Genomic DNA, 22,422 nt, shown 5'->3' with positions numbered 1-22,422 from the left:
ATATTTAAGGCCTTTAATTATATATACAATATAGATTTAAAAAAACTCTTTATAGATACCGTATTATAATTATTTTAACATTCACTTTTCCAAAATATTTTTTTTTTATTTTAGCTGTAAAATTTATAAATAACAGTTTGATAAAAAAACAAAAACTTAACCCTTTTCTATATTAGAACGAGATTATCATTGAAATTTTAATGTTAATATATAAAAACAAGTTTTATGTTCTACTTTTACTATTTTTTATAATGTTCTTAAAATATTTGAGTTTTAATGACTATTTTTTTTCATGAATTATTTTTTAATGATAACAAGAAAATAAAAGTATAAACAGGATTATTACATATATATTTGTTTAAAATTATTTATTTAAAAAAAAAACTTACAAACCGCTTACGATTAATCGATAAGGCTGCTTTAAATACATAAAGAAAAACATTTTACTTTAAATACATATCAAAACATTAAAATTATTGTTTTGGTTGTAGTGAGTCGTAATTTTATATTATGTTGAGTTTAAAACTAAAAGATTATTAACTAAATTAAATTTTTAATATCGAATATTGAACCGGTTAATATCTATAAATGTTATTAATGAGCGGTTTAAATAAACAAAATATAAAAATACAACGTGTTCGACAATTAAGCTTAAAAGTTAATTTTCCAAAATATTTTATAAATTTGAAGGTTCGACAGAAAAAACTAGTTTATTGAATATACTAAAAAAATGTTAGGTAAACAGTCAAATAAAACAAGTAGATTCATTTTCCCCTGTAGTGATATCATCTTAGTCAATAAACCAGAAGGTATAAATGTTATATTAGATAATTTGTATATTGGAATCAAAAAAAACAAAATTCCTACATTTGCACAAAATAAAAAATATTATTAAGAATGGTTATGAACTATAATGAACTAATAAACATGTATGCAGCAAAATGTGATATAATTTGTAAATAAAATTTTCTATAAACACTGTAACTATTTAATTCGTTTGAAGACAATTTAAACAAGACATAGGAGAACTTAATTCAATTTATAAAAAAACATCAAAAAGCGTTTTTTAAGTATTCTAAATACACTTAATAACAAAACTAATGTTTTCATAATACAAAACTATCGTATAAAGTAAATATATATTTGAATCATTTTTCAAGGTAGAGAGAGGTTTTTATATGGCATTCACATATATGGCATTATCGAAAACATGAGTGGCTTCGTGTGACCCTCGTGTTAGGGTAGTAAAAGATTTGGTTTTCTCTCGTAATCTGGTGACCGGAACGTAGCTTCTCACCTATGTAATCACTCACACGATAATCTGCCAAGATGCCAGATGCCGAGATAAAATTCTTAAATATCTATACGTACTACTAACTCCAGTATCTTGCCTCTGTGATGTTAAATTTGATATTTCCCACGCCGTCGTGCAGCAATTTTTTATATCCCACTTTTTTTGTCTCTTATTAGTCTGCTTATTTCAACAGATATCAAAGTATAAATACTCCACCTGTGGCAAACAAGTGAAGCTCTCAAACTCTAAAATGATCGAACAATGGAAACTTTGTAAATAATTAGATTCTGTTAAAATTCTTGCCCTCCAAATTCATCCTCAAAGATTGAAAATTTCTCCCTCAAAATTCAGTTTTATTGTAGGACACACTTGCATTATAAAAGATGGAAATGGAAAAATTCTAAGGTAACATCTTCGCTTGTAAATTTCAATAGGTTTGAACAAATATAAAAATCCGTAGGGTTATGTCAAGGTTATGTCAAGGTTATGTATATATCGTATATAAATATATCGAGTATATCAATAATATATTTCTTTATTTCCTTTAATCAATATTGCTGTTTGTATAACTGAAAACTCGATGCTCATCGAGATATTTGAGAACCTTTCTAAAAACGCGCATTACCGCACCACGTGCGATAACATCAAAAATCCAGTTATCTTTCTCGCTTAAAATAGGCTTGTTTTATTTATTTCCCCAGCCCCGTAAACCTTTAACGAATCCTGCGAGTCCAGCCTGGCCGCCCTTCTTGGCTTGATCTCCCAATTTCTCTCTCAAATCCGGAAACTCGACCATGTTGAAGGCCAAGTCGAAGAATAACGGTTTGCAAGGGATAGGCTGCATGGATGATGCTATAGTCTATAATTGGAAAATAATTTTTATTTCAATCGTTTTTTGTAAGCAGTCCAAAGTACCTTCTTATATTCCAACGCGGCAGATAACTTGACTTTTGCCTCGGTGATACCTCTACCAACAACAGCTAAATCTGCTTCAGATTTTACAACAGATTCTGGAGTACTGTACTGTTGACCGAAATTGTCGGAACTTTGGCCGAGCTTCACTCCAGGGGTCAGCTGAACGAGACCTGGATTCGTGAATATACTCGACTGACAAACGATGCCAGCGACTATGTTCGAATTTTGTGCGATCGACACTGCGTGCCGAACGTACTCGTCATTTGTTAACGCGCCTTTAGAGGACATCTGCGCCAATATAAAAATACCACGCGGTTCGTTAACATTTCCTAACGCATTTTTTAATCCATCTACTATGCTCTTTCCTGCTATTGCGTGCACAGTAACAATATCTGCCCATTCCGCAATTTCCTAAATACCCTTTTGGTATTGCAAAGACACCGAGTTGCCGATATCCGCGAACTTCTGGTCCTCCATTAAAAGAAAATCGTGCTTCTTAGCCAAATCTTGCAAACGCTTTATAAAATCAGAGCTGAAGTCTTCTACTATATCTACGTGCGTTTTTTTAGTACCACAATGTGTGGTCCTACCAAATCTGCTAATTGTAAAATAGAGTCTGCTTTGCTCAAGTCTGCTGCCAAGCACAAAGTAGATTCTTTTGTTTCCATTACATTGAATATTTTAGATGCAATCTCGTTTGTAGCCTTATTAGCGCGACAGTAAAATGGTATTTTCAGTCTGCATTCTGGAACTTTAAAAATAGCTATTTAATATTCTATGAAGCAGAAAATGATGCTGCGTAAAATGTTATTTACCTTGATTAACGATAACAAGAGCTTGACATAGCGACAAGTAGTTTAGTACATCTTTTATTATCGTTGGTGTAATCTTGTCGGCTTCCACGAGGTAAGCCAAGAGACTGATGACCGAGTACAAATTCCAAATGTTTAAACCATTAGCTTCAATATTCTTTTTGCCACCCTCTTCTCTGTCAATCACTACAAGTGCATCTGTTACCTTCAAACCCTCTTTTCTTAAAGTTTGTACAGTCGCTAGGATACTACTACCGATAGTGACTAAATCCTCCATGATCACACAATTATCTCCTAATTTGAAAATGGCCTTCTATCATTTTCTTTGTGCCATATGCCTTTTCCACTTTTCTTTTGATTAACATGGGGATATTAAAATCGACAGATATCAAAGTAGCTAACGGTAAAGCAGTGTAAGGTACACCACAGATCCCGGATATGTTTTCACGGATGAGAAGCTAGCGTTCCGATCACGCAGTGCCAGAAAACCTAATCCTACATCTTTAACGTCAGACGATATTAATCTGTACTTATTTCATAATTTATTTTGATCCTAGAATGAACTGTACACTTGAATCAGATATAATACGAAATAAAAATAGCTATGTGCAACAGGTTATCCTTAATAATTTAAATATCGCTCTGTGGATCACGCTTTCTGGGATCATGTGTGTTTTAATTTCAATAGACAGAAATCATGTGCGAAAAATCGAGTGCCGTAGACGAAGAATTGAAGAAGTTCGCTGATTCACTTTTTGCGATCTACGCGATCAAATTTGGAGAATCTGTGACCAAAATTGGTTTGAAAAGTCCAGTGTATTTTGACTTGAGAGTAATAATCTCTCAACCAAAAGTTATGGTATGAGTAATTTAAAAATTCTATTCAGCATACTCTGTGATTTGTATAATTTTTAAATTGTTTATATTCTTTGATATTTCGAAGGCTCAACTGGCGATGACACTGTGGAGACTGTCAGAGGACCGTGAAAACGTAACTCAGGTCTGTGGTGTACCTTACACTGCTTTAATTAGCTACTTTTAATATCCCCATGTTAATCAAAAGAAAAGAGGGAAAGGCATATGGCACAATGAAAATGGTGGAAGGCCATTTTGAACTAGGAGATAATTGTATGATCATTGAAGATGTAGTCACTAGCGGTAGCAGTATACTAGAGACTGTACAAGCTTTAAGAATAGAGGGTTTGAAGGTAACAGATGCTCTTGTAGTGATTGATAGAGAACAGGGTGGCAGAAAGAATATTGAAGCTAATGGTATAAACATGTGGAGTTTGTACTCGGTCACCAGTCTCTTGGCTTAACTTGTGGAAGCCAACAAGATTACACCAACGATTAGAAAAGATGTACTAAACTACTTGTCGCTATGTCAAGCTCCTGTTATTGTTAATAAAGGTAAATAACGTTTTACACTGCATTATTTTCTGCTTCATACAGTATTAAATAACTTCTTCTAACATTTCAAAATGCAGACTGGAAATACCATATTACTCTCGCGCTAATAAGACTACAAACGAGATTGCATGTAGAATATTCAATCTAATGGAATCAAAAGACTATCTACTTCGTGCTTGGCAGCAGACTTCACCAAAGCAGACTCTATTTTACAATTAGCCAATTTGGTAGGGCCACACATTGTGGTACTAAAAAAGCGCACGTAGATATAGTAGAAGACTTCAGCTGTGATTTTATAAAGCGTTTACAAGATTTGGCTAAAAAGCGCGATTTCCTTTTAATGGAGGACCGGAAGTTCGCGGATATCGGTAACAAAGTGTTTTTGCAATACCAAAAGAGTATTTACAAAATTGCGCAATGGGCAGATATTGTTACTGTGCGTGCAATAGCAGGAAAGAGCATAGTAGATGGGTGAAAGAATGTGTTAGACAATGTTAACGAACCGGGTGGTATTTTTATAGTGGCGCAAATCATATGGGGATATTAAAATCGACAGATATCAAAGTAGCTAATGGTAAAGCAGTGTAAGGTACACCACAGATCTGGGTGAGAAGCTAGCGTTCCGATCACGCAGTGCCAGAAAACCTAATCCTACATATTTAACGTCAGACGATATTAATCTGTACTTATTTCATAATTTATTTTCATCCTAGAATGAACTGTACACTTGAATGAAATATAATACGAAAGAAAAATAGCTATGTGCAACAGGTTATCCTTAATAATTTAAATATCGCTCTGTGGATCATGCTTTCAGGGACCATGTGTGTTTTAATTTCAATAGACAGAAATTAGGTGCGAAAAATCGAGTGCCATGGCCGTAGAATTGAAGATGTTAGTTAGAAGAAGTTTTGTAGCGTGAATTTTGAAAATAATGTTGATGCTGAAGTTCAGGACGAAACGTGGGGGGGATCATTATCCTGTTTGTGTTTGTGTTAATACACGGAAAAATTATTATATCGAAAAGTCTTTCAAACTTGTTATCAAACGTACACATTGGCCTAATTATGAATCGGTAAAGTATCCTGAGTTCCTCAGCTTAAAATATGAGCATGTTTTTCAAGCGCGAAATATGACTTCTTCGTAAATGTTGGTCAAGAATCCATAATCTCTATTACTCCTAGAAAAAAACTCGTTATTTTAGAAATAAAAATAATCTTATTGCATGGTGAGATGTTTGTTGGGTAAGCGTTTGAGAGGTGCAACGTATAAAAAATGAAATCATATCAAAAACGTGAAAGACTTATTATATTAGAATATATTATAATAATATAGTATATTATAATATATATATCTAATATAATATATTATATTATATTAGAATATAAAAAGTACTACGCCTAAGCCAACAAAGTATTTAAAAAGAAAAGGAAAAGGATTGCTTTAGAAAATTTGCCAAAAGTATTAATTTCCGTTTAAATTCTATATCGTGTGCAAATTGTACAAACTATTTAAAAATAAATAGATTGTTCAAAATTATGTCAACTGTGCTAATTTTGAATTAGCCGTATCGTCTTCAACGTTCACTTTCCGCCGCGTGCGTGTCGGCTGTTTTTATATTGACGAGTCCGATGCCTATTCGGGGTTAAACCACCTCTCGACGTTATACATGTGACCTGCGCATGTTTACACCGTCGCTTTGTATTCGTCACTTGGGTCATCCTTTCAATAATCCTAATATTAAATCAGTTACCCATTTTCCATTGTCTCCCATTCAACATCGTTCGTAAAAATTAATATTATTCGTTAAGTTCTAAAGAGGATGCTATCATTGTAAAGTGTATAAATTTATTAATGTTATAAATACCATCTGCAAGAGAGAGAGAGAGAGAGAGAGAGAGAGAGAGAGAGAGTGAGAGAGAGAGAGAGAGAGAGTGAGAGAGAAAATATATTCTGTACGATTAATACTCTTATTGCCTCCATATAATATTCAACATTGGTAGTAGAAATGAAATATACAAGATAAACGCTGTGACTAAATTCATGAAAATGAGCTGAGAAACTCAGGATACTTTACCGATTTATGAGTAGCAATACTGACCTCAGTGTATTTAAAACCGTAAAACTAAATAGCAGTTATTTATCTTAAAGTTGTAAAAAATTTCGTCCCATTGGAATTCCGAAAGGACATGTCCTGGAACTCTATAACAAATAATCAAATCAAAAGTTGGTTATCCGCACATTTCAACCGATTGATCAGATGAAATATTGCACAATTCAGCAAATGTCTCTTAAGGACGAAAATAATCATTCTTTCGCCCCTGGCATAAGTTCTGTCCTTTTTAAATGTAACAAAACGAGTGAAGTTGATCTCATTATCGGATTCAAGTCAAGATTCCACTATGAAGATGTCCACCTCTTGCATAATAATCAGCAGCTGAAATTTTAAGTGAATTAGATTCCGAGTAAAATTTTCGCAATCGCAAGATGATTCTTGTGTCGTGATGTTGTTTCGTGCCCACGTAGAGAACGTTTGACGGATATTCGTGTCGCGGATTTATTGTCCGGAAGTTTTCCTCGACGGTACTGCGTTGTAAAAAAATTACAATTCCAGTCCGTTTCGCGTCCAGTATAATTCTGCTAAATTTCGTTGATCTCGAGAATTCTTAAATCGTTGTCAAAGTCGACAGTCCGATTGTACATGCTGTAAAAAATTATATGTCACAACGATCAAGATCAAAGGGTTTTTTATTGCAAAATATAGTACTCATCGAGAGGACCGAAAGTTTGAAAGGATCCATGGGTCTCAAGTCAATCCTTTGCGTAAGAGACGGTATTAAAAAAGACAAAAATTGATTAGTGTATCCCCGATATCGTGGTATAACAGGCCGGACATTGATTCTACATGCGAAAATAAGTGGGGCAAAGGGAATAACATTTTTTCATTCAAGGCTCGTTTCCGAGAAAAACTATGTTGAAAAATAATACTACTTAATGGAAATCATATAGTTGTGCCGGCCACGACATACCAATTCCAAACTTCGCGAACTTGACTCACATTTCACCTCAGTGCGCTCGAGAACACAGCCTTTAATGAAAAAACGTTATTCTTTTTTCTGGACTTACTTTTCCGTCTAGATTCACTACTTGGCCGGATGTACCGTGGTGGTCGCGACATATAATTTTTATGCCGTTCGTAACATGATCTTGTAATGTAATGAATTTACTTTTTAGCCTTTTGTTCTACGCGACACAAGTATTGTACGATGCAATAAATGAAATTCACCTATTCATCTTTATCAAAGACAATTGTGTGGTCCATTTTTGTAACCGATCTTCACCGATCCAGAAGTGTACAATCACGCTATGGTGGTCGTGAAAATAACCAACCATTAATAATAGAAATTTAAACATATTTTCTGTATTCTTGTGATTTTTCTAGACTTTTTCATGATACTTTTATTCAAAATCTTTATGAAACAAAGACAAAGATAGATTTTACAATTTTCATAGATCGTTTCAGCGGTAATTGCAAGTTACTTCGCATCTCGGCTCGATTTTCGTGTTGTTTATCAAAATAATTATTTCTTTTTAACTTAAAAATGCGACAACGAAGTATTAATTTTTTTTATTCTTTCTCATTTTTAAAAAATAAATTACATAATTCGTATATACCGTATGTTGTTCGATTTTGGTTATAGAGAAGGCAATGACTTTATACGCAGAAATGTACAATTTCATATTTGCTAGAACTGTAGAAATCTATCGCTGTCGAAACAAGGACGAGCAAAACGGCGATCATAATAAAGCGTTCTTATACACACATACCTATTAATTTACGCATACATTCAACCGTACACAGATGATGTAATTAGTTTTAATATATGGCGCATATTCCAACATATTCTCGTAAAATCAAAGGGACTGTGCTTTTTTAGCGTTTTCATGCGACGTTTCCCATCATTTTCGTGATTTTCGCGCAATTTTATGCCGAGAAATGTATTTTTCCGCATTTCCAAAAGATTTGCGTACGATTGGCTGACGAAACGGTGAGGCTAGCCATATTTGTTATTGTTGCCTTCTTCAAACCGAACAACGTAGCACCTAGTGCCTACAATCCTACAGAGAGTTGCTGTCTTCTACCGACCGGCAAGCCGTACGCAGCTACAGGTGAGTGCTTCCTTCAACAATTAATATTTTGTACAATAAAGTCAGTGTGTTGTCGTGAGTGATACAGAAATTAATAACCGAAGCATTATCTTTCATTTTCTATTATTCGCAGCGCGGATATGTGAATTGCATTTTTCGAAATTTCTCGATTTTTGCTACGCGTTACTTACTCGGTGGTGAAGTGGTTCAAATTCGATATTTTTCTCGCATTTTCACCTCAACACTCTTTGTTTTTTTAAAAAGAATTTAAAATATTATCTAAAATTTTATATACCAATTACATAATTTCTTGGTCATAACTTTTCGTAAATTTAGCGACGTTACATTATATCTGCACTCATTCGCGCGGTATTTCGGTAATAAAACTGCTAAAATATTTTATGTCTTGCAATTACCGTTGTAACTTTTGATTATGAATCATGAGGTTGATCAATATTGAGTTTAAAAAAAGAAAAATGAACTTTATGGACATTTCAGTGGCGTAGCAGCGGAGGGAGCACGTAATTTTTTAGAAAACCGCCATATCGGCTTCACCAGTGGAACGGCCATTTTGGAATGGTTAATTTGCATACCCGAAAAATCCTGTGAACTAGGTAATGTAATAGAATTTTCAAATAATCTGTGTAAGTTTCAAATGTCCTAGTCAACTTTAAAAAAAAAAAAAAGAAAAAAAAATGCCACGCTTTATACTTTTATTGAACTTGTTGATTTCTTTTTCTATTATTTCCTACTTCTAATGATTTTTATTGCTTTTGGGTTGAAAATTTTGTTGTTATTATTAAAATTTAAGAAATGACAATCATAATAATTGTATATTAGAATTTTCTATCAGCATGTAAAATGAATTTTCGTAAAATATTAATTTTTTAAATGTATTTTAGATACTTGGCAGAGTTTTACAAATCTCAAGACAGATATAATTTCTAATTATCACTTCGATGGAGAAAGGTAATCTTTCACTATAATTTATGTCAGTTTCTCTCTCTCTCTCTCTCTCTGATCATTTTAATTATTTTATAATTTCCTGCATTTTTAAAATATTTTTGTGTGATCATAGTAATATTTGCCTTGTATGGGTTAAATAAACGTACATAATTGGTTAAGAATTATCACCTCCGCGATTGCAAGGTTTGAAAGGGGCAGTTATTTCTCTGGGAAATCCTGTACTTGCTATATCTACATGTAAATAATGAGTCATTATTTTTTCAGTAGATTTATGTATGGATGTTAAACACATAATTTTATGATTGCACAAATGTATGTAGACAAAATAGTATCGCAGAAGCCAAATTTAGGACAAAATAATATAAACCACAGTTTTTTATTACTTAAGAGCATTTCAAAGTCAAATATAGTGTATACTTTATAAGCCTAATGAGACACGATACTAGTTATCAAATTTTGAACTTATATTGCACTCTAAATGTGCTTCTTTGTTCTTTTAATAATCTTATATCCTTTGCTCTTTATTTTTTGAAGATTCCATGTAAACCTTGTACTAATTTCTATTACGATTCGTAGGTCGTGCTGTAACTATAATTGATAATGGAATTGGTGAATGCGCATACGACGTCAGGTTGTTGAATTACTGAGTTGCTAGTAGTAGGTGGCATCTACATATATCAATGAGTTCATCTCTGGTAAGTCCATTTCATTATACTTCTCTAGGAGTTCATTAAGAATTATTGGGCAAAGCTGAGCACATGCATATATACGTAAATATATATGTAAATGTATGTATTGTATTTTCTATGTATGTTCTATTCGAGTGTCTTAAAGGTCTCCTTCCATTTGATATATCTTGTTTTACCAGTTTTTCTGTAGATCAGCTAGAATAATTTATTGCGAATGCAATGTCGGGACAAGTTTTAGTTGCTGACAATAAGTACTGTAAGCCACCCATTAGTTCTCCATAAGGAAATTTATCCGTAGAATTAGTACAGTACAGAATCCTACCGCACGCTGTTGTATCAAATAAACCGAGGACAAACCTTATAGCACTGCTACATCTGACACATAAGTGCTACCGACCTGTCCTCTTCAAACAAAATGTTTCGCTATAAGATTGCGCCAAGTTCGCCATTAATTTGGCAGTGCAATGCGTCTGCTTCCAAATACCGAGCCATCTGTGTCCGTATTAGGTCAGGGATTTTGTCCAAAAGCAGTGGTTTTGCACCAAATTGATATAAATTTTCACGCAGAGTACACTAGCAAGCGTTTTACATGCATTTGGTCGAACCAGACTTGTCTGACAGGGTATAACAGACATTTAATGTTTTTTTATGCATGAAAGTAATATTTTTCCTTTTTTCCTCGTAACGTTGTATGAAGTACTGTTACGTTTGATAGAGCTTTTATTTATTGCATTTAGTCAGGTAATTCTTCAAGAATTATTATAGTAAGTAAACAAGTTAAAGTTTTAATGTGGTTAACAAGTTCTTGAATGGAACATAGAGACTGTTTATTGAAGGGGTAATCACTAACGTCACATATGTACATAGGTGTCGTATAATGAGATAATCTCGTCAAAGCATCTGCTAAGTTTTGATTTTTGAGCTTTATTTAAAGTTAGTGCAGTTTCTGTTACGCTTAGATTTATGAGGTATATTTACGAGTTATTACGAGTTACATATAATTTACGAGTTATTAAAAATGTTTTCGAAAAAAAATCGCGTTAACATAGAATGAATAAAAGAAGCTGTGTTAGTAAGGTTATAACTGTTGGAGTTTCGATCAAATAAACAGCTAAAGCTTTTAGTATGACTTAATCGCATAGAGCCCAGTTAGTGAAAATCGTTGAAAATCGTGATAAAACGATTGTATATGAATTAAACATTGATAACAAAAAAGTACCTAGTGCTCATCAAAAAGATTGCTTTTCTAATCAGTTGGAATTTACTACAAGAATGTGTTATTGCAAAGATGGAAAGATGATTTATGTTATTTAAGAGTACTCTACAATACTATATGTACTTGAAACGAATGCAAATGAATTACATTATTTTGATACACTGTCCCATTCATGGATACGCCCTGTGTTTCTGATTTCTCAACATTCATCATTTTTCGAGAAATGAGAAATAAGACTATATTTATCGACATTTGTCGAAATTTATCGGATTCTGGAGCATTCTCCAGAATTCCTGTCCAATATAAATATACATATAATATATATATATATATATATATACATATAAATATACATATAAATAAGTTTAAAAGCAAGAAAAAGATAACCGCTAAAATTAAACATTACGCTTTTGTTCTGAATTGACCTCTTAAAAAGTATAATGCGTCTAATGTAGAATCAGAAAATCTGCCTCTTTTTTTGTAATAAAACCTGTCGCCATAGAAAAATTTCTTTCATTTTGTGTGGTTGTTGGATGTCCTTTTTTCAGTGGACTTATAAATTTGCAATTCCTTGGTTAGACTCCGTAATTTATTTTCTTCTCACGCTAAGCTCTTGACACTAAATTTTTTAAGACTATCTACAATTTCTAATGACATAAGACTTCTATCGAGATTCATCCATCTACGTTATTGCAAACCAAACTCACGTGTAACAGCGTGCTCGATGAGTATTCAAAGTCAATTTCCTCTCGCCAACGAAACCCTAAATGAAAAATTTTATTCCTTATTTTCGATTTATTTTTTCATGTACAATCACCTCCATCTCTGCTGTACCACCAGTGGCGAGACAAATTGTATAATTTTTGTTTTAATTATTTGAATTTAATAATTACATTAACGCACAAACGTCACCTGAAAACGAGATCATATATTTGTATGGTTGAACTCGAGTTAGAAAAATTAATTCCTAAAAAGAAATCATTCTTATTAAGACCTAAATTCTGTGTTTGTATGATAAACACTTTTGAACATCAACACAATCACATATCTGTGAATGAATACAGTAATATATATAATACTTGTGTTGTATGTATTGTAATTACTAGACTGCGCGGATTATATGCATTTATGGCAAAGATGAATAAGAATATGAGAAATTTAAGGATAATGTCACATTATGCTGAACTTATTACAATTATAAGAAGAAGAAAGACATTTCTTTTAGAGAGTATGCATAAGCCACCGCTATATAATAATAAGTTTGCTCGTAACGATTTGGATAAAAATACATTAGGTTGAATTTACTAGTTCATATCTCCTGTATTCTGGAATGTCCATGTTCTAGAGCTTACAAGAAGGCACTCGGGGCAAACGTATATGCATTATTTATAGTCGCCTTGTTATCAGCTCTGAATAGTATCTATAGTGGTTTAAGTACGAACCATGTGTAATTAAGAAATGAATACTACATGCATTACCAGAGACTACTTTTAGGCATGCTATAACGAAAGCAACCTGCTCAATTGGCGACATTTTTTACTATCATAAATCAGGTTTAAACGTGGATGTAGAGTGTGATCAGAATCTGAATCAGAATCATATTTTATGTGAAATATCATGTAATGATATAATGAAATGTGTAAATTTGCAAATACGTAGTATTCAGGAAAACTCATAAAGTGCAGAAAAGAGTTGAATTTGTTACCAAAGGAACTGGTTTGTAATTCTTCTCAGAATTTTCAAATATGTTGCAACTATATCTTTTGAATCTGTTAACACAGTTGAGATTTACGAAACGATTGAAGATGTGTTGTCGAGAGACAAGCTCATTGTATTGACAAGGTGTTGCAAATCTCATAGTTGGGTCGGGTTGTTGCTTGATAAATTCCTAACATTCGGAATAGGCAACGGAATCGCCAACATATTATAATTTTATTACAAATGTGGAGTTGCATTCTCAAATGGAACATTTAAAATGAAGACACTCCATTTTCGATTACTGTGCAACACAAGTCAACTAAAAGTCATTCGAAGTGTTGTTTTAATGCAACTGTACCTTCGCAGTTACTTTCAAATATTGTGATGGACATGACAACGGCGGCTCTTACCATGATCTCAGTCGATTGAAGCACATTGAGTGATCCAGTTTTCACGTGAACATTCACTTCAGTGTACAGCAGGATATTTACAACACTCTTCATTACAACTGTTTGAAACTTTGTACGGCGTTACTGTGGAAGTAACTAACAACAAAATTTGAGACTACATTGATCTGGAGTCCGCAGATCAATTTTTCCAGCAAGGGTTTGTGTGTTTGTCACTGGATCTTTCGACGTGAAGTTTGCTGAATTCGATCAACAGTCTGGAACACTTACTTTTCGGAGTGCTTACACGGAGACGTATGAAGATTGTGCATTGGAGATACCAAAAGTCACTGAGAAGCATACTATATAACTTTGACATGCGAAGATATGGCATCGATATCTGCGATTTTTATTTGCTAGTCATTATTTTCTACTGCTTCTAATTTATTAAAAATTTGCAACCATATTTGGATAACAAACACTACAGCTTTCGAGAATCGGTTGTACTGATACTTATTTCTGCACTCAGATTATGTTCATACTAGAAACATTGCTGTAATGAGTATGTTGTTGAGTAAGTTTACTGACTGATTCTGATTCTGATACGATAAAATCAAATATTCTAGATTTACGGAAATTCCTGTTTAAATGATCGATTTGAAACATTCACCTCATGAAATCTAGAATACAGGGGAAAAATTGCAGTGTTAGTGAAAAAGAATGTACGTCGCATGATTTCGACCAAACTCGGAACATTTATAATATCGTAAAGTTAATGTAATTAATTAATTTCATTTTGTTCATAGTAGCGCTATTGGTTTAAGCAGATCTGTGTCATCGTAGTTATTCTTCTGAAATGGAATTACGTTTGTGCGTTACATACTTGAGAACGGAATCCATGTATTTTAAACCTGCCACTTGGTACTACCACTGATTGTGAGAGTTATTGCATTCGTTTTGGATAGAGTACAAAAAATGTTTGGTCTGGAAATAAATTTTTCATGCATTATTTACTGGCGGTTTTTGTGAACGTTCTCATAAAAGTTTTAGTAACAGAAAATGTAAGTGTTTATTGTTTATAATTTTCTAAAGGCAATGATAACGTTTGCTCATTGGAAAAGATTTTTTGCAAAATTTTCGATCTTAACATTCGAATTGCAAAAAATCCTTCTCGCAAACATTGTTTCTACAATGAAATGAAGTCATTTGCATTATTTATTATATTATTAGATGTCAAGCAAACATTTCGAATAATTGAAAATATAGATTCAGTTTTACAACGGAGGGGAGTCTGGAGTAAATCGATACATTTTTCACTTTTTGATTTATACAATCTTTATTTGTGCTAATTACGTAATACAAAAAATGCTAAAATATACTTTATAATCCTTCCTTTTTATATTTTGTAAAGGACGACTTCAGACACTACATTCAACATAAATCATAAAATGTTTTCTAACTGATTGAAAAATGTATCAATGTACCCAACTGCGTGACAAGTTGAAATCGCTTTGGGGGCAGGTTAATACTCATTTAAAACACCGTGGTTTAATTTATAATAATTGTTTTTATTATTAAAAATACATCATTCAAATATGTTTTTTATAAAGTAATAGTGATTCAGTTATATTTTGAGTATATAGTGCACTATACTATATACTACACAAATGAAACGATTTTATTTGAAATTGATTAACGCAGTGAAACAATTTTATTTGAAATTAACACTGACGTAATGAAAAATATAAAATTTTATCGCTTTCTAAAATGGTTCCAGACAAATGATACACACACTGTCCCCATTTTCTGATTCTGCTACATTTTTGTTTTGTAAACATTCTTGTAAACGTTCTTGATGTATTTTTTACTGTTACAATTATTACCTATAAAGAAATTTTAAAAAATATCTTTCGTAGATCTTATGCATGCTGAATATTTTTCTAACAATTACATTTATTAGTACTTGTTCCGGCCGGATCGCGGACCGCTGTTCAACGTACATTCGACATTCGGTGTACGCCGTCTCGCCGTTTTTGTCGAATAAACGGCGAGGCGGCAAGACAATAACACGATCGACGTACGTTGGCCCGACCGTCAAACGCTCGCCTCGGCCGAAATGTATACGCGGTGTTTTTGCCTTGAGAAGTCAATGACCTGGCCTTCGACACCTGACGATGCTTCCCCTTGAACATCGGCCAGGTGTCTATATATGCTGCCGCACATTTCGATAACCGATATAATTAGGATTGTCAACGCTTCCCGCGAAGCTAAAATCACGAGTTTAATTCTGCGCCCTTGCGCCCATCCGAAGCCGTGCTTCATCTTTATACGCTGAACGGAGCCGTGCTCCAACAATTGTAACTATCAACAATTCTTTTGCGCCGTGCGCAACACATTTTAAACAATGTGGACTGTGGAGTCCAAAATAAATCAGCAAGCGACACGTCGTCGGACTAAATCATTTTGTCTCCCTACAACCTCCGACAATTACGTTGCGCCGTGCGCAACAGTACTGTTGAATTTCAACAAATAGGTACTATACAAAAATCATTCGAGTAAATAGTTCTTTATTTACTACGTGATATTATTTAGTTTTAAATAATTAATTTAATAATTTAATTTCATTACTACCTGATATGATTTAATCCTGAAGGCATTTTCCTTATTGTTTTTATTGAGTTGAATCATGTCAGTTAACGCAGTCATCACATAAATGGAGAACGTATTTTATACCTTCTTTAATTAAGTAAAAGTTCTAATTCAAAGCTCAAATAGTGAAAAGTATTAAGGTTATTCCCATAACTAAATATAATTCAATTGATTATTGGCCCTGTTAACACTTTTAATTTTTTGAGAATATATAATATTGAGAATAATTTAAAATAATATAATAAATGTTAAATATAAAATTAAAAATAATGGAATACGCAGGCATAGAACGAAATATTAAAGTATTCGATGTTGAGAGGTATAGCTTGTGTGGATGGCAAGGTTCGATTATACCTTGGAAGGCGGTCGCGTGTCGGCGCTCTCGCCCGTCGTTACGGGGAGAAATTATGCTTCGCCCTCCTTCTCGCGACGTCCGTCGAGGTGTTAACACGTGAAAAAAACGCAAGGGGTTCCGAAAGGGATTTAGAACCCCGCTGTTCGAGGACCACGCCCATCGCGAAATCCGACGCATCGGTCACTATTCATAACTCTGTCCCAAGACAGGGATGCAGTAATAAGGTCGCCTTAGCAAGGGCTTCCTTTGTCGTGACAAATGCATTCCCCGAATTCACCGGCATCCCAAAGAAACTCGTTCAATGGAGCCAGCAGGTGAGCTACGCGGTGAATACTTCGACGGTAAAACTTCACCGTGCCCAAAAACAGCGGAGATTCATGATTCGTTTGGGCTTGGGAAACCGAAAAATGGCTTCTACAGACGATTTCAGGATGCGATTTGCTTAGGTTCACCCGAAGGTGATGCTCTTGCAAACGATGTAACACAACCCGAAGGTGGTTCGCGTGCTCAGCCTTGCTTTAGGAAGCGCTGAAACGTTTGGCTGGCATTCTCAAGACATAAACAAAAACTCAAAAAGCCCAAATAGCGTTATCACAGCTGTCTTTTCAACGTCTTCCAAAGTTATAGGAATCTGGTTGTATGCTTTATGCAAGTCTAGCGACGAAAAATACATCTTCCCGCGAAGATTTGTCGAAAAGTCGCGGAGATGCGAAGTAGGATACCTATCAGGAGTCGTTTGTTTATTTAGCCTCCTGTGATCACTGCAGATGCACCAGGTGCCGTTCTTCTTTAAGACTATGTGTATGAGACCAGCCCAAGGACTCGAGGATTGGCGGCACATATCTGTTTCGAATAACGCTTTAAACTCGCTTTTCGCTTCGCGGAGCTTCTCTGGATTGAAGCGACGAGCCCTTTCGGAAATCGGTGGAACAGAGGTCAAGATGTAATAAAACACATCGGCGGAATTCGTCGGTGGTACTCTGGACGTACCAAAAACCGCGGGAAACTCCGAAAGAATATTCGGAAAACGGGCATTTGGTCTCACAGTGTTGATAAACTGTTACAAGACCGATCTAGAGCATCCGCGATCTCCGAAATTATAATATCCATCGGTGCTCGCGGATTTTCATGCGTTAACCACGCGCGACATACGTGTGAGGAACGTGAGAGAGAGAGAGAGAGAGAGAGAGAGAGAGAGAGAGAGAGAGAGAGAGAGAGAGTGTGACGAAACAGTTTACTCTATAGAATTTTAAGAGATCTTGGGGTAAGAATAATCGAACGACAAGGAAAAACGACACTGTTTAGATACGAGATTCTCGAAATTCAGCGTCGATAGCGCAACAAATGGGTTGCAGATGTGACGACGAAGAACAAGGGTTGGATCCGAAGCCTCGTTTTCCTGTGAGAACAAGAATCGTCTCGTCCCTATTGTCCGAATCGTTATTACGTACGGCGTACTAACGTTAATGTTCATGAAGCAATGAAAGCATTATTAAAGTAAATGTTAATTTGTCTCGATGGTTCTGCTCAGGAAAATTTCACGAAAACATGGGACAATAGCCTAGAGACAAAACATAGTAACGACCATAGCGACAAATGCTAATCGTTGATTGGTGCGCGCTTCGGCCACCAAATCTGTATAAAAGACGGCACAAAAAGGAAAGTTACGAATTTGGGTATCAACTGTCGTTGCGACTGGTCACGACATTTGAAGTTCCGCAGATCTGACTCTCATCGAAACAGATCGTTGTAGTTTCTTACCACTATTATTCACTTCTAGTGTCAATTGTCGCTATCGGTGACAATAATTAGTGATATATACATGCATTATATATATTCAGTTCCAAAGGAACTGAAAGAAAATTTGTCATCGTGTTCGCGATTTGGAGCGAGTCGTGACTGGTTACTAAAATTTAAAAAGCATCATGGCATATGCTTAGCAAACATGCACGGGCATCAGGATGTACCAGATGAGTTTGCAGTTTATTTTACAAACATGTTAGAGGAACAAAATATAAGTTTGGAAAATGTTTATAATGTGGACGAAAGCGCGCTGCTATGGGATACACTTCCAACGAAGACATCGGCTGGAACGGAAGAAAGTTCTCTTAGCGGACACACGATGACAAAGGAAAGGACTTCAATTAGCTTATGTGTAAATGCGGCAGGCATACATAAGATTAAACCTCTTATAATTTACGGACATAAAAAAACAAGAGTTTTGGGAGACAGCATTTCATTTCCTGCATTTTTTAAATCGGAGCCGAACCTACGAATCAACAAAACATTATTCTTAGATTGCTTTCTAAACAATTTCATCTGTAAAAAGATATCAGGAGCAAAGAAAAATATCAGGAAAAGCATTTCTGCTGGATAATTCCGAAGCCCATAAAATTCCGCTACGAGAAGATGAAGACGTTAAAATTGTGTATTTACCGACCAATAAAACGTCTGTTCTTCAACCGATGGAGCGAAGGATTATAGGGAAAACGAAAAGAATTTTCCGTCACAAACTATTAAAACGAGTTTTAAAATATAATGGAGGGATAAATGAATTTTATTCCAATTACACGTTGAAAAACTGCACCGACATCTCAACGTCTTCCTGGATATCAATTACAGAAGGTTATATTCAAAATGCATGGAATAATCTTATTAATCCTACTAACTTTCCATTCGGTCAAACCCAATAAATCTGAAATCTGATTGGTCAGACATGATAGGTGCGATCACAGGGGAACAATGCACCATGACACATGTTATAAAATATTTATTAGAATGTGACGAGGAAGAAAAAAGGAATGGAACCGAAGTAAAGAAAGAACCTCAAAAATTATATTTTTGTATAGCAACCGAACTAGTGAGTGACGAACCTCGTTATCTCATCCAGGGATTAAGAATGATTATTGCACAACTACACCACCTCACATACAAGACATGGCGAAGATAATAATATTACATATCATGAAGAAGGAGCAACCACATAAGTACATACCTATTCATATAACGTGTCTCAGATCTGTGGTGTACCTTACACTGCTTTACCATTAGCTACTTTGACATCTGTCGCTTTTAATATCCCCATGTTAATCAAAAGAAAAGAGGGAAAGGCATATGACACAAAGAAAATGATGGAAGGCCATTTTGAACTAGGAGATAATTGTGTGATCATTGAGGATGTAGTCACTAGCGGTAGCAGTATACTAGAGACTGTACAAACTTTAAGAAAAGGGGGTTTGAAGGTAACAGATGCTCTTGTAGTGATTGATAGAGAACAGGGTGCCAGAAAGAATATTGAAGCTAATGGTATAAACATGTGGAGTTTGTACTCGGTCACCAGTCTCTTGGCTTACCTCGTGGAAGCCGACAAGATTACACCAACGATAAGAAAAGATGTACTAAACTACTTGTCGCTATGTCAAGCTCCTGTTATCGTTAATCAAGGGAAATAACATTTTACACTGCATCATTTTCTGTTTCGTAGAATATAAAATAGCTTCTTTTAAAGTTCCAGAATGCAGACTGAAAATACCATTTTACTGTCGCGCTAATAGGGCTACAAACGAGATTGCATATAAAATATTCAATGTAATGGAAACAAAAGAATCTACTTTGTGCTTGGCAGCAGACTTGAGCAAAGCAGACTCTATTTTACAATTAGCAAATTTGCTAGGGCCACACATTGTGGTACTAAAAAAAAACGCACGTAGATATAGTAGAAGACTTCAGCTGTGATTTTATAAAGCGTTTGCAAGATTTGGCTAAGAAGCACGATTTTCTTTTAATGGAGGACCGGAAGTTCGCGGATATCGGCAACACGGTGTCTTTGCAATACCAAAAGAGTATTTACAAAATTGCGGAATGGGCAGATATTGTTACTGTGCACGCGATAGCAGGAAAGAGCATAGTAGATGGATTAAAAATGCGTTAGGAAATGTTAACGAACCGGGTGGTATTTTTATACTGGCGCAAATCATATGGGGATATTAAAATCGACAGATGTCAAAGTAGCTAATGGTACACCACAGATCTGGGATATGTTTTCATGGGTGAGAAGCTAGTGTTCCGATCACAGAGTGATCGTACTAAGCTAATCCTACATCTTTAACGTCCAACGTTATTATTCTGTACTTATTTCATAATTTATTTTCATCCTAGAATCAACTGTACACTTGAATGAAATATAATACGAAAGAAAAATAGATATGTGTAACAAATTTCCTTAATAATTTTAATATCGCTCTGTGCATCATGCTTTCAGGGACCATGTGTGTTTTAATTTCAATAGACAGAAATCATGTGCGAAAAATCGAGTGCCATGGACGTAGAATTGAAGAAGTTAGCTATTTCACTTTTTACGATCTACGCGATCAAATTTGGAGAATCTGTGACCAAAATTGGATTGAAAAGTCCAGTGTATTTTGACTTGAGAGTAATAATCTCTCAACCAAAAGTTATGGTATGAGTAATTTAAAAATTTTATTCAGCATACTCTGTGATTTGTATAATTTTTAAATTGTTTATATTCTTTGATATTTCGAAGGCTCAACTGGCGAAGGCACTGTGGAGACTGTCAGAGGGCCGTGAAAACATAACTCAGATCTGTGGTGTACCATTAGCTACTTTGATACCTGTCGATTTTAGTATCCCCATATGATTTACGCCAATATAAAAATACCACGCGGTTCGTTAACATTTCCTAACGCATTTTTTAATCCACTATGCTCTTTCCTGCTATCGCGTGCACAGTAACAATATCTGCCCATTCCGCAATTTTCTAAATACCCTTTTGGTATTGCAAAGACACCGAGTTGCCGATATCCGCGAACTTCTGGTCCTCCATTAAAAGAAAATCGTGCTTCTTAGCCAAATCTTGCAAACGCTTTATAAAATCACAGCTGAAGTCTTCTACTATATCTACGTGCGTTTTTTTTAGTACCACAATGTGTGGTCCTACCAAATCTGCTAATTGTAAAATAGAGTCTGCTTTGCTCAAGTCTGCTGCCAAGCACAAAGTAGATTCTTTTGTTTCCATTACATTGAATATTTTAGATGCAATCTCGTTTGTAGCCTTATTAGCGCGACAGTAAAATGGTATTTTCAGTCTGCATTCTGGAACTTTAAAAGTAGCTATTTAATATTCTATGAAGCAGAAAATGATGCTGCGTAAAATGTTATTTACCTTGATTAACGATAACAAGAGCTTGACATAGCGACAAGTAGTTTAGTACATCTTTTATTATCGTTGGTGTAATCTTGTCAGCTTCCACGAGGTAAGCCAAGAGACTGGTGACCGAGTACAAACTCCACATGTTTATACCATTAGTTTCAATATTCTTTTTGCCACCCTGTTCTCTGTCAATCACTACAAGTGCATCTGTTACCTTCAAACCCTCTTTTCTTAAAGTTTGTACAGTCGCTAGGATACTGCTACCGATAGTGACTAAATCCTCCATGATCACACAATTATCTCCTAATTTGAAAATGGCCTTCTATCATTTTCTTTGTGCCATATGCCTTTTCCACTTTTCTTTTGATTAACATGGGGATATTAAAATCGACAGATATCAAAGTAGCTAACGGTAAAGCAGTGTAAGGTACACCACAGATCCCGGATATGTTTTCACGGATGAGAAGCTAGCGTTCCGATCACGCAGTGCCAGAAAACCTAATCCTACATCTTTAACGTCAGACGATATTAATCTGTACTTATTTCATAATTTATTTTGATCCTAGAATGAACTGTACACTTGAATCAGATATAATACGAAATAAAAATAGCTATGTGCAACAGGTTATCCTTAATAATTTAAATACCGCTCTGTGGATCACGCTTTCAGGGATCATGTGTGTTTTAATTTCAATAGACAGAAATCATTTGCG

At 34.8% G+C, this 22,422-nt stretch overlaps 1 pseudogene; it reads right to left on the bottom strand.

Annotated features, from left to right (window-relative positions):
* Nucleotides 1-1,811: 1,811 nt before the first annotated feature.
* On the bottom strand, nt 1,812-22,386 carry LOC143262791 (uridine 5'-monophosphate synthase-like; annotated as a pseudogene).
* Between the last annotated feature and the right edge of the window lie 36 nt (nt 22,387-22,422).

This window comes from Megalopta genalis, unplaced genomic scaffold, assembly GCF_051020955.1.
Source record: "Megalopta genalis isolate 19385.01 unplaced genomic scaffold, iyMegGena1_principal scaffold0222, whole genome shotgun sequence".
NCBI classification, from domain to species: domain Eukaryota; kingdom Metazoa; phylum Arthropoda; class Insecta; order Hymenoptera; family Halictidae; genus Megalopta; species Megalopta genalis.
The sequence above is the reverse complement of the archived record's forward strand: the minus strand, read 5'-3'. Positions and strand labels throughout refer to the sequence as shown.